Source organism: Melospiza melodia, chromosome 15 (assembly GCF_035770615.1).
Source record: "Melospiza melodia melodia isolate bMelMel2 chromosome 15, bMelMel2.pri, whole genome shotgun sequence".
In the NCBI taxonomy this organism is placed as follows: Eukaryota; Metazoa; Chordata; class Aves; order Passeriformes; family Passerellidae; genus Melospiza; species Melospiza melodia.
Genome location: NC_086208.1, coordinates 7,548,053 through 7,559,975, shown reverse-complemented (window position 1 = coordinate 7,559,975; position 11,923 = coordinate 7,548,053).

Here is an 11,923-nt window from a genome sequence, read left to right as displayed (position 1 = left end):
GCTTCTACTCTTGTTTTCCACAAAAGCCCTAAAAGAATGCTCTGAACCAGTATGTATATGTATATTTATATGTATATGTATATGTACACTTTTCACTGTAATGACACAGATTCATTCTTTACCACAAGATTTCTGCAAGTGGCACAGAAGTACTTGATTACTAGGCTTTACTCTTTTAAACTTTTTTCTTGAATACACAAATCCTGTTAAAATTCAAGACTAAAGGTTGAGAAAGGTGATAATTCAAGAAGCCTGATACAAACAAATATTTTGGGAAACTCAGCCATGTCATTGCCGTAAGCATTTTGATTTTAGGAAAACTTGCAGAATTTGAGATCTTTCTCAGGGTATCATTCAACTTTAATAATGTAAAAATATAATTTTTCTGCATAGTCAATACCTTTTAAAAATCTTTGTTCAGTGATTTGATTTTTTACATTTATCTTCAAGACAGCATTTTATTACATGAGGCTGAAGTAATACTTTGTAGTTACTATTAGAAAAAAACTTAAAATGTTTCTATCTTCAAGGATTCCAGATTTGGTGGAATACTGTGGCTCTCTGTTCAGAATGCACTGCAAATTAACACGGTGTTTGTTATATTTCATGTGTGAAACATGCTATGACATTTCACTTCTTTTAAAAAATTCACTCTTGCTTCATTTTTCATTTATTAAAAACAAAGCATGGGCTGTTTTTCCAAAAGTCGCACCAGAATCTGCCTGTAAAATATTTTCTTTTTTAATTTTAAGATGTTGAAACAGGAAGTGTAGCTCCAAAAAGCCATAATTGCTTTCAAAGTACGTTTTGAAATTTTATTATTTATTATTAGGAAAGATAGAAATCAAGAATACCAATTGTACAAAGGTGAAATTAATTCACCTTTTGAACTCTCAATGCACTCATATTTAGGATTTGATCCTCATAGCCCTAAACACTTTATCAAATCCAGGGACCCATTCATATTCTGATAAAGGCTGTGATAGCAGGGATTTCTAATCTTCAAAGAAGGAGAGAATTCAGAATCTCAATAGAAAGAAAACCTCCATACTGCTGATAAGAACTGTAACTGTTTCCTTTGAAAACTGACACTATGAAGGATTCCTGTTCAGAGAAACCCGAGTGATATCTTTAAGTAATAATGTCTGGACTTAGATGTCACACACTGCAAAATGCAAACATTTTGACAAGAGAGCATGCTAGAAGTTGGAGCTTACAGGAACTGCAATGGGTACAGTAGCAGACTGAACTAGAGCAGTAGCATCCTGGAAGTGGCAGTCTAAACAGAGCTCCCATGGTTACCAGCATTTTCCATTTGTTGTCATTTCACTCTCGTCAGAGAGACATTTATGTCACAGTGACTACTGATAAAGGAGTCTGTGGCACGCCTGCAGTAGTGACTCCAGGTTTCAAGGACTGATGGCTTTTCAGAGACATTCCTACTTTAGCTCCTCATGATGGATTTTGGCACGATGCCAAGACTTTAATTTTGCATTGCATTAAATAAAAATCCAACCAAATAAAAAGAGCAAAGTATTAACTATAGTACAGATAAGGCACCTCTTCTCTATGCAATATTTTGGCAGGATGTTTATTTTTCAGACTATTATCTTGACCAACAAGAGAAATTCTAAGGCTCAGGTAGGTCCAGGTGCATATTTACTGTCACATCTCTCAAAAACTGTTAGTCTGTTGTCCCTTTGTTAAATGTTAAGTCAAGAAGTCTGTAAATGCCAGGGGGCATGGAATGTGTGTAAACTGTCTTCAGGACAAGAAAGAGATTATGTGCTTCCTATGTGTTACCTGGTAGATTCTGGGACAGAAAAGGATGCAACAGAAAGCATTTGGGAAGATTTGAAGGAGACTGCATAATTTTCCTCAAATGTTATTCTCATGCTATCTCATTCACTTCCAAATTGTGCAGTTTTGACCTTCAAAATTTCCCCCAACTTCCTTCCAAGAAATGTTTGAGCCCACAGGACAATTTTGAAGATGTTTGTCTTCAAAACTTACTAACTGAACTTACTTTGAAGGGGAACAAGGCTGGCAAACACAACAGAGAAGTTATTTTTCCCCTATAATGATTTAGCCTTTGATGCATAGACAGATGGTCATGATCTCGTCCTCCTCCACCCATGGATTTTTCTAAAATGACACCCAAGTTTTTCTTGGCAGCAGTTAGAAAGTCTGGCAAACAGCTCACTTCAGCTCCAATTATATTGACCACATTAATGCAGAAGATCAGCAAATGAAATGTTCCATATTCATTTGGAAAAGATGAACTAGAATTTGCAATGAAATAAAATAAACATGAATTAGAAACAAATGCCAGCTACTTACCTCCACCCTTATATTTAAGGATTTCCTGTGGCATGTTTTTTTTACAGAACGAAGGCTTCTTAAGGCAGTAGCATTTAATAGAATTAGTTTTCTGAGAATGTCTTCATGGACAGAATAAAACCACTTGCTCTGAATGTTTTAAGGAATATTAGAGAATAACACTTTCCCTCCATTCTCCAGGGACACCAACTCTTCAGATGAATGTTATCTCTGGATTTAATATCAAAGCTTTTCACACTTCTCTGTGCTTGTCACAAACTCTCTGGAGCACGGGAAAAGCAACCAGGAATGTGACTAATTCCCACTCGAAGGTTTCTAGCTGAATATTTTTTTCAAGGCAGTACCTACCATCCAAGATGCAATTCTTTAGCAAGGCAAAAATGAGGAAACCATGCTGGCAATTCTTTCTACGTGCAGTTACAAGTTAACTTCTTGCTGGTACTGTGTGCTGTCACAACTGCACACAGTATAAATTCACATTCTGAATTCTGTCCTTCTTTGAAGATAAGAAATCCCTGCTATCACAGCCTTTATCTGCTTGTGACTGCTGGTCAGGTTAGTACTTCTCTACCAGTGTATGGGCCGTCACAAAGAGCTTTACCTGTGGCAGCTAAATAACATGGACAGTGTATATCTGAAGACAGTTATATTGTAATTATTTATTCACCATCTCTTTAGAAGGGACGGTAGGTAGAGCTGTGTAATATCTGCTATACACATACATATATGTAAATATAAAAAAATCCCATTTATAAAAATCCTGGGTTTTTTTAACAAAACTTTAAATGCTAACAAGTTACATCAGTGAAGATATCTTGTGATGATAATTTGTTATTCCACCCAGACCACCTCTGAGTCTGATTCATTGGCATGAATAATATAAAATTAATTGTACTTAAGGTGTTCACAGTTCCAAGCTATCTAAAATAAGTTTCTAATTCTTTGGTACTAAATTATCAAAATCTTCTGATCATTCTACTTAGCAGGAAAACTCTTGAGCTTGTGTAACTATGTTTATAAGAATTGGACCTGGGCAACTATATACTAATTCCCAGCATTGTATTTACACACACTAAAGCAAGTTTATGAATCAAATCTCTTCTTTCAGGTCTCTGAATATTTTAAGGAAATGTCCAGTATTGAATCCCAGATAGCAGGATTTGAAATGCCATCTGAAACCTCAAGCACGTTCAGTCCTAGTTTTTCATCAATTCTTATCTTTGCCATAAATCACACCCTCCTCTGCTGTAAATATTCATTACACAGCTGCAGCTCCTCCTTTAAGCTTGCTAGCACAGCTGGAGCTGGAGCGTGCAGACCAGATGGTCAGTCACAGCCCTACTTCCTATTGTCTGCAAAACACAAGAACTGCTGCCAATAATCTCTGCTTCTGGGCCCATGTCTTGTGTGTTTTAACTAACCATTCTTCCCTCCATTGAAAAACTGGCCTGTATCACACATTCAACACCATCATACTTCCTTAAGGGCTTCTTCTACTATTTTATTAGCATCCTCGACTCATTTTTTCCTTTTTTTTTTCCATTAGAAAAGTTTACTTCTAAAACACAGGCTTTTTCACCTGATTTAGCCATATTGATCAATGGAATTCTATTGTGCATTAATTCCAATATTTGTCTACTTCAGCAAAAGAGAAATAAAGAAAGCAGGCTTTTTTTTTTTTTGCTCCACACTTGACACATCATTTCCACAATAACGTATACACAATGAAATGATATATCTATATATGTTAGGAGCAAATTCATGAGGAGTTAGAGAAAGCACCAGACTTACAGTAGGAAACAGGTTTGGCAGTTCCTGTACAGCACTTTGTGGAAGTGTGGCCATCTCCTTGAGTCAAGATTCTTCAAGGAGAACAGTGGCAGCAGCGGCTTGTAAAAGAAATGGATGAAAAAGCTTTCTCTGCTGGAAAGATAACAAATGAGATCATTTTTCTGGTGGTATAGGGAAGCTAGGTCTTGGTATATCAACACCTCAGTGGTGTTGTACTGAAAGGGCTGGCTAAATATATACACAGTTTTTATTAAGGCTTTAACATTTGAAATAGACAATATTTACCATTAGTTCCAATTATACAGAAACAATATTTTAAATTAATAATTTTTTTTTTGTTTGTATAGGTGTTTGGGTTTTCTGCAGTTTTATTTGTTTGGTTTTTTTTAATTACTGTCATCTGAAAAGAGTTTGAAAAGCATAAATAAGATTTTTTCCCCATTGAAATAGCAAGATTCCTTTTCCCTTCCTGAAAGGAAATGAAATTTCCTTTTGGAAATGAAATTTCATTTCCTTTTGGGAAAGGAAAAGGAATCTTGTGAACCCGAAAAGAAAGGCTTACAAACACTCTGGAAAGGAGATAGGATCAAATGAAATGCAATTGAAAAAAACCTCAAAAAAAACAGAAAATCGGGAATTTTAGTGTCTTCAAGAAATAGGCTGTGAGGAAATGAGCTGCATTGCAAAGGACCAAAACATGCCAAAACTAAGCTCACAGATGTTGCAAAAGCAGGGGAAAAAGTCAAGGAGGAAGACGAGACTTGGAGGGGAAGATATGAGGGACATGGCATGGATACTTAAAAAACAAAAAGAAAAAGAAAAAATCTTTCCCAAAGTCAAAGCCATCAAAATGCAGGCAGGCCATACGCCATCAAGTGCAGGCACATGCAGCAAAGCTTGCCAAAATTGATCCCCACTGAAGGCCAAAACAGAAAAGAAGGACTTACAAACACGCTGGAATGGAGATGCCATCGAACGAATTGCAAGTGAAGGAGAAAAAAAGAAAATTTGGGAAATTTAGTGACTATAAGAAAATGGCCTGGGATTATATCAGGTGCAGTGCAAAGGACCAAAACATGCCAAAACTAAGCTCACAGATGTTTCTGTTGTTCCATTTTCACAAGTATAAACCCAATCCTCCAGTCATTTCAAATTATCAATCATTTTCAAGAGCAACTGTTGCTAATCCCTGTGCTCAGCAGTTCTTTCTTTTTGAACTGTTCCATTTGAAGGGAAGCCAAGCATTTCTCTTTGGGTAGCTTTTTGAAAAGGGGGGAAATATTCCAACACATTTGAATGGCATTTAATGTCTAACAGTTAGGGGGAGAAAACAGAGTCTGAATTTTAAACTGTTTATTTGCAACGTAGAAAGACAAAGAATGTTTTCAACCAAAATACTCATGATCTTTCTCATTCTTTAAAATTACCTTTTCATAAACCAGTAATGCCTACAGGCTTGGTGCAGTAAACAGCAGATAGTGTTTGTCCTCAGAACGTTGGAAAGAGTGAACCCACTTCTAATTCCGAAGAGAATCTCCTCAGCAGCATCTCTCTGCTGTGAAATTCCTGCAGCTTTCTAGACTTGCTTGAGTTAGCAACACCTGCCAGTTAAAGATGAGAGAGGAGGATGTGCCAGTGGGGAGATGCTGGCAGAAATCCTGCCAGTGCAAGGCAGCTCCCTCTGTCACCTCTGCTGCTCACTGCAGAATGGAGGGGGAGAAATGCAGTCTGTCACTTAGGGCTAATCCCGGATGGGAACATGTAGTTAGCCCAGTTCTTTTAAAATCCATCCTCAAACACAGCCCAGTCAGGACAAACATGAAACACGAATGTGATTGGTTTGATTTTTGGTCTCCCATTTGCACTGTTAGGTTTTAACGTTCTAACAGCTTCATTCTCTGTGGTCATGAGCCCTTGCCTTGTTCAATCAATTACAGTATTCCAGTTTCAAAGTAAAAGGCATAAATCATGATTGCATTAAGGAAGGTACTCTAATTACAGAGTCACAGAATAGGTGAGTTTACACCAGAATAGTGTCATGAGTTACACTTAAATTCTAGAGCCAAATATCCCTGCTCCAGGGGCAGCAGCTAGAGCAGGTTGTTCAGGGCCATGTCTCCAATGCTGGAGACTCCACAACCACTCAAAAACCTATTCCAGCATTCAGTCACCCTCAAGGTGTTTTCTTATGTTTAAATGGAATTTAACATGTTTCAATTTATGCTTATTGCCTCTTGTCCTGTCATGAGCACCACTGAGGAGAGTCTGGTCATGCTCTGCTTGGAAAAAAAAAAGAAAAATATATTCTTAATAATTTTAAAGTGTAATTGTTTAGTAGCACCTGGAAATCCAATCTACCTCCAAAATGACATAAACATAGGTATGAAATGATGTGGTAAGCCTTTAGTCATGATTACAGGAAACATCTTCATGCTCACCATCCTGAGCACTGTTTAGTAGTGTCTATCAACAGTTCCTAAAGAGCAGCATGAAACACAGTGTGAGCCCTGAGAGAAACTTCTCATATCCAGGACAGAGGCATTCCTTAGTGCAGGAGCTGCAAGAAATCTTGTTCAATAGGTACATAATTCTTCATTGCAGCAAGTTGCTGCTCAGTGGGGGGGCAAGAGGAACTGGAAGAGTACAAATTGTCTATTAGTTGTAGTTATGTTTAGGCTATAACAGATGTCAGCAGCCTGGGAAATGCTCTAGTCCTTTCTGCTTACCAGCAGGACTGGGGTCACCCTCAGCACTGTTCCCAAGGGTGCTGCAGTTGGTAATTGCAATCAGTGCAGCTCCAGAGACCACTCATGAAATGCTCTCTGATGCTGAGACAGCTTGGCCTTGTGCTTCTGGAAGCTTCTCACTGCACAGAAGCATACTCTGTAGTGATTATTATAGAAACCTACATGGTTAGTAGTCGTGTATCAAGTGTAGTGTGCCTTTCTGTACAGGTTACTAGAAAGATGCAAAAGCCACTGGAAATAACATTTCAGAGATAATCATAGTCTTGCTCAGTGTGGGTTGAAATGACGAATTCTTCTGGAACTGGTGCCTCTGGAAGCAATTGACAGACAGGTAACCTTAAATAAAGTGGGCAACAGTGGGAGCCAGTTTGTCAGTTCTTGAAGAGCTAACAGATATCATTAAGAAAATTAAATCCTATAATACACGAAATATGTCTCTGAATGCTTAGCTTCAAAATTGGAAAATATTTTTGCTCAGTGCCTCATCTGTTTCATGTCAAACTTCATTGACTTTGTAAAATGTATTCAGCCTTGTGAATTGTTCCATGATGAAATGTGTATACAATATTTATTCTGTTATACTGGTAAAAGTTCAATGAGTGGGATCTTCTGTTCTGCAGAATTAAACTATAACTTTACAGTGATTCTTAATGTAGTATCTCTAAAGAAACAACTCCTTTTAATCTTCACAGAATACATACATCATGCCCATAGGAATAACTCATAAAAATAAATCACATTGACACATTACATGATATTTTGTAAGACCCTGCAGGGTGGCAGTGGCAGCAGCCACTTTTATTTAGCATGTGTCTATTCCCCCAAAAGCTTTTTGTCCTACTTTTAATTTGGCTTTACATCATGCTAAACAGTCTCTCAAATGTAGAAGAAACCTCAAAATAAATTATCTGATATTTCATTGCTAACCTTTCTAAAGGCTGACTGTAGGTCAGAGACATCAGTCCATCCTCTGTGATGAAGTTCTGTGTACCTATAGAAGTTTTTCATGTGCAGTTTTTCATGCAGAACCATGAGACAAATGTAACAGTTCTGTTAGTACCTTGTTCCATTGCAGTTGTAGTTCCTTATATCCCAAAATATCACTGTTTATCATTCACTGGTAGTCTGAAAAGCAATGCCACTGGAAACAGTTCTTGTCTTAAGAAATCTCTTCAGGCTTCTTAAAACTGTTTTCTTATTGATCAAAATTAAGCCTCTCCATGGGGGGAAAAAATTGGGGTACCTCTTTTTAGCAAATAAAAGCTGTTTAGGTATTATGTATTCTGTAGTGGAGAGGTGGAAAATATGCTCTGAAAATGTGAAATGTAAATAAGTAATAACTCATGGCAAAGAGCTAAGTTTTGTTTTATTTCTAAGCTACAATTGCCCAAATAGCTGTAAAATGTACTATGAAAAAATCCTGCTTGTTTGGAGTTGCTCAAGGAATGGCTTTGTCTCGCAGACTAAAGAATAAAACATTTTTATTTTTAGATATATATACCTCATGCTGTTTTATCATTTCAGTTTTATCATTTCAGTTTAACCATCATAAATGCAATATGAACTTACATAGCTGCAGCATAAAACCAAAAATACCTAACACCACTCTTCCCAGCAAGCAGATCTCACTCAAATGATACTCTAATAGTTTCTCTTTTGTTATTTGATTTAAGGACAGTTTAAAGGCTATATTGATATAGAGTTGCAACCTATTTTACAGTGGTTTTATAATATCAGGTAGAAGGTGGAAACATGGAAACTGTTTCCTGTTGAATGAATACATATTTTAAAATGTGATGAGTGAAATTGGGTGCGTGGAATTTCACATAGAAAAAAAAGTTAAATTCATGATCTCTGCATTAAAAGAATTTAGAAAATCATTGCTTTCACAGGTAATAGAAACTTAGGTATTCTTTAGCTATTGTACAGGTGTTAGGAAATGCAGGTCACAAGTATAAATTTTAATAATACATCTCAAGGCAGTAATTTTTAAATGTATTTCTCATAAAGTTTGAAAATATATGTGTAGGACAGAATCTCTTTAAATATTTGTGAATCAAATAGCAATAATGAGGGGGTTTTAGATTAACATTATTAGCTTTACTAAATGAAGGTAGTATATCCCTAGTGGTAAAATGTATAAATTATCTAAGATTTTGCTTGATGTACATCTACCCTATAATCCAAAATTAAAATATAGTCTTACAGGTATGTAGAATGTTACCCAGTTCTAGTTTTAAATGTCAATTTACGTAAAATCATTTTTATTATGTGTTTCATTTGAAGATCTTATAGTTTAGTTCTTCTTGGCAAGCCTTTAAGGGAGGTTATTGTCTACTCTTATGTTACATGTGAGGCAACTGAGATAAAGAAAGTGAAACTGACCTATATGAAATTACTTGATTATTGACTGAGTTGAAAGCCCAGAAAGAAAATCATAGCGCCCCTGAAGAGAAACCTAAAGCTTTGAGATGGTGCAGGAGGGCAAGATTCTACTGGAAGTCTTCTATTTGTGCTGCTAAAATGTTTCCCTTAACATTAAAAATAAGATCAAAGATCATAATATTTAAAATTCTGAAGTGTAAGGCAGTGTTCAAAATTATGTATACAACAGTAGTCTTTCAGAAACCTTAAACTGAGTCTGACATTGAAAAAAACCTGCAAACTGTACAATAATTCTTGCCTCCTAGAGATAAAAGTATGTTCTGAACTTGAGCTGGTGCTCAGCAACCCCTCAATTTTCAGTTCTGAGCCAGTACCCTGATAGCAATGCAGCTGCTTAGGTCTCTAATAACCATCACTTCAATCACCATCAGCAATGAATGTAAACTTTGGAATTGCCTTGAGCTATATGATCAATTTAAATTTTTTGTGCAGTTTGAAAAAGAAGGGATTAATACAAAACAATGTTAGAAGAAAAATCTCTTGACTTTGAAATAACCATTTTTCTTAGAGAGCATAATGAAAAATTTCCACATGTAATATGAATTATTTTGACAGGCTGTGACATTTCTGCTGGAAATAGTTCTGAAGGGACAGTGGCTGGGCTACACTTTGGTCCTCCTTTGAAGCCAATTGCTTCATATCCATTGACTTCAATGAGAACAGAATTATGGCAAGTACCTTTTATAACTGCTTTATTCTGGGTTTTGTTTACAGAAGATAAATTTCTGCAGTTGTGCTACCAGTTTATCTGTTTGTCTCTCCAATAACTTATAAATGTATTTTCCAGTTTTTATTCAATTTAACAGGGAGAACTTGTCTCCAAGATCTCTACAAGTTTAATGAACATAAGAATTTGGGTGGAAGACCCTGAGCCCTACTGAGGCAAATGCAGAGGGACACTGACCTTTAACCATTTGGCTTGGTCTGCCCAACAACCAAGAGGCAACAGCTTGCATATAGCAGCAAACTAACCGTGTGCTAATCACAGTGTGTTCCATATTGTAAAAACTCAACTTTACAACTGAAGATAAGGTGATATAGGGAATGTAAAACAACTGACTAAAAGCTCTTATTTTAACTTGGCACTTACAGCTTTCAATGGCAATATATTGATGCTGTGTTTGATGGAGAACAATCACAAGTCTTCACCATCAAGACTTGGATCTCCTTGAATGACTTTCAGAGTCTTCTTCATGGAGCATATTTACCCTATTGACACCATTAAAGAGTTTCATTACTTGATGACCCTTTTGTCATGATTTCTACAAATATGGCTACTGAGTAGTTAAAATAATTCAACATGAACCAAAAAAATTAATGAAGGATGAGCTCTCAATAGCCGCTAAAAACAATAATCAAATGCAACTTCTTGCTTGAGAAATTATTAATTTTCTTATTGGCAAAAAGGAGATGTCAGGTACAGGATTACTCTGCTCGTGCCTGATTCTTACATACTTCCCTGAGTGTCCTGTACTGGCTAATGATTGATCTTTCTCATTAGTCTGGAAATGATGCAATACCAGGAGCAGGCACTGGGCCAAACCTATTTCTGTTCTCCAGAATCCCACTGAATAATAATCGCTGCATTGAGAACATCTGAGAGACTAAACAGAAAAGAGTGACTCTATTCTGGGTTGTTATTTTGGAAATTGGCTACTGGGATAGGTGGACCTTTGGTCTGAGCAGCATGGTTTTCTTATGTTCCCTATTCTTAAAGGCTGTTGAAACTTTATTTAAGGTTGTATTTAATTCAGAAGCCTCTTTGCCATAAGCCAGCTCCCCAGGACCTGCAGCTGTGGTGGAATTATGGCTCTGGAGGTCATAACTACTACTATATAAGCACAGAAGAACAGAAAGCATAAATATGCTGTTTAGAAAGTAAACTGCTCTTCAAAAAGAAAGTAAAATCTCAAAAATTCACTTTCTTTGAAGTTTCCTTTAGCTCTAGACTTGCAACCTGTATACCTGTATAGAACAACCCTCTACATGGTATAACATTTACATTTTCTATGTTAGTTTCAAGTTTAAGAGCAGACTCAAAATTTCTGATGGATGTAGTCTTGAATGGGACACTGTACTATTCTGTAGCATCTGGAAACTAGGTAGTTGCAACAAGTATCTGAATGTGACAATGTCAAAATCATGTGACTGTATAAGACAGTTCATCTGCATGTGATAAAAGAGGGGTTCAGATGAAAGGATAACCATGATAATCAAGTATCTTCAGTAACTGAGACTACTCCTCCAGATTTTCCTATGTTAAGAGCCATATGAGGGCAAATTATAGGGAACAAGATATATTTTATGAAGCTTAATCTTAAATGATTCATGTAAAAAGAAGATTAAATGTAGTTAATCAATAGTTCTCTGGGCAGAGCACTTGTAATATGGTCTCTTATTTGTAACAGAAACATTTATGTAATTAACAAGGAAATTATAAATACATGTGACAAGGAGACTGCCTACAATTGTATTCCCAAATGAGAATTAATCTGATGTATTCTGCAGATATTATAGGAAACAATAATATTGATTATATATGAGGAAGGAAATACTTTAGTATTAACCATTGTCTTCATACCAGGGTCCACCTATGATGT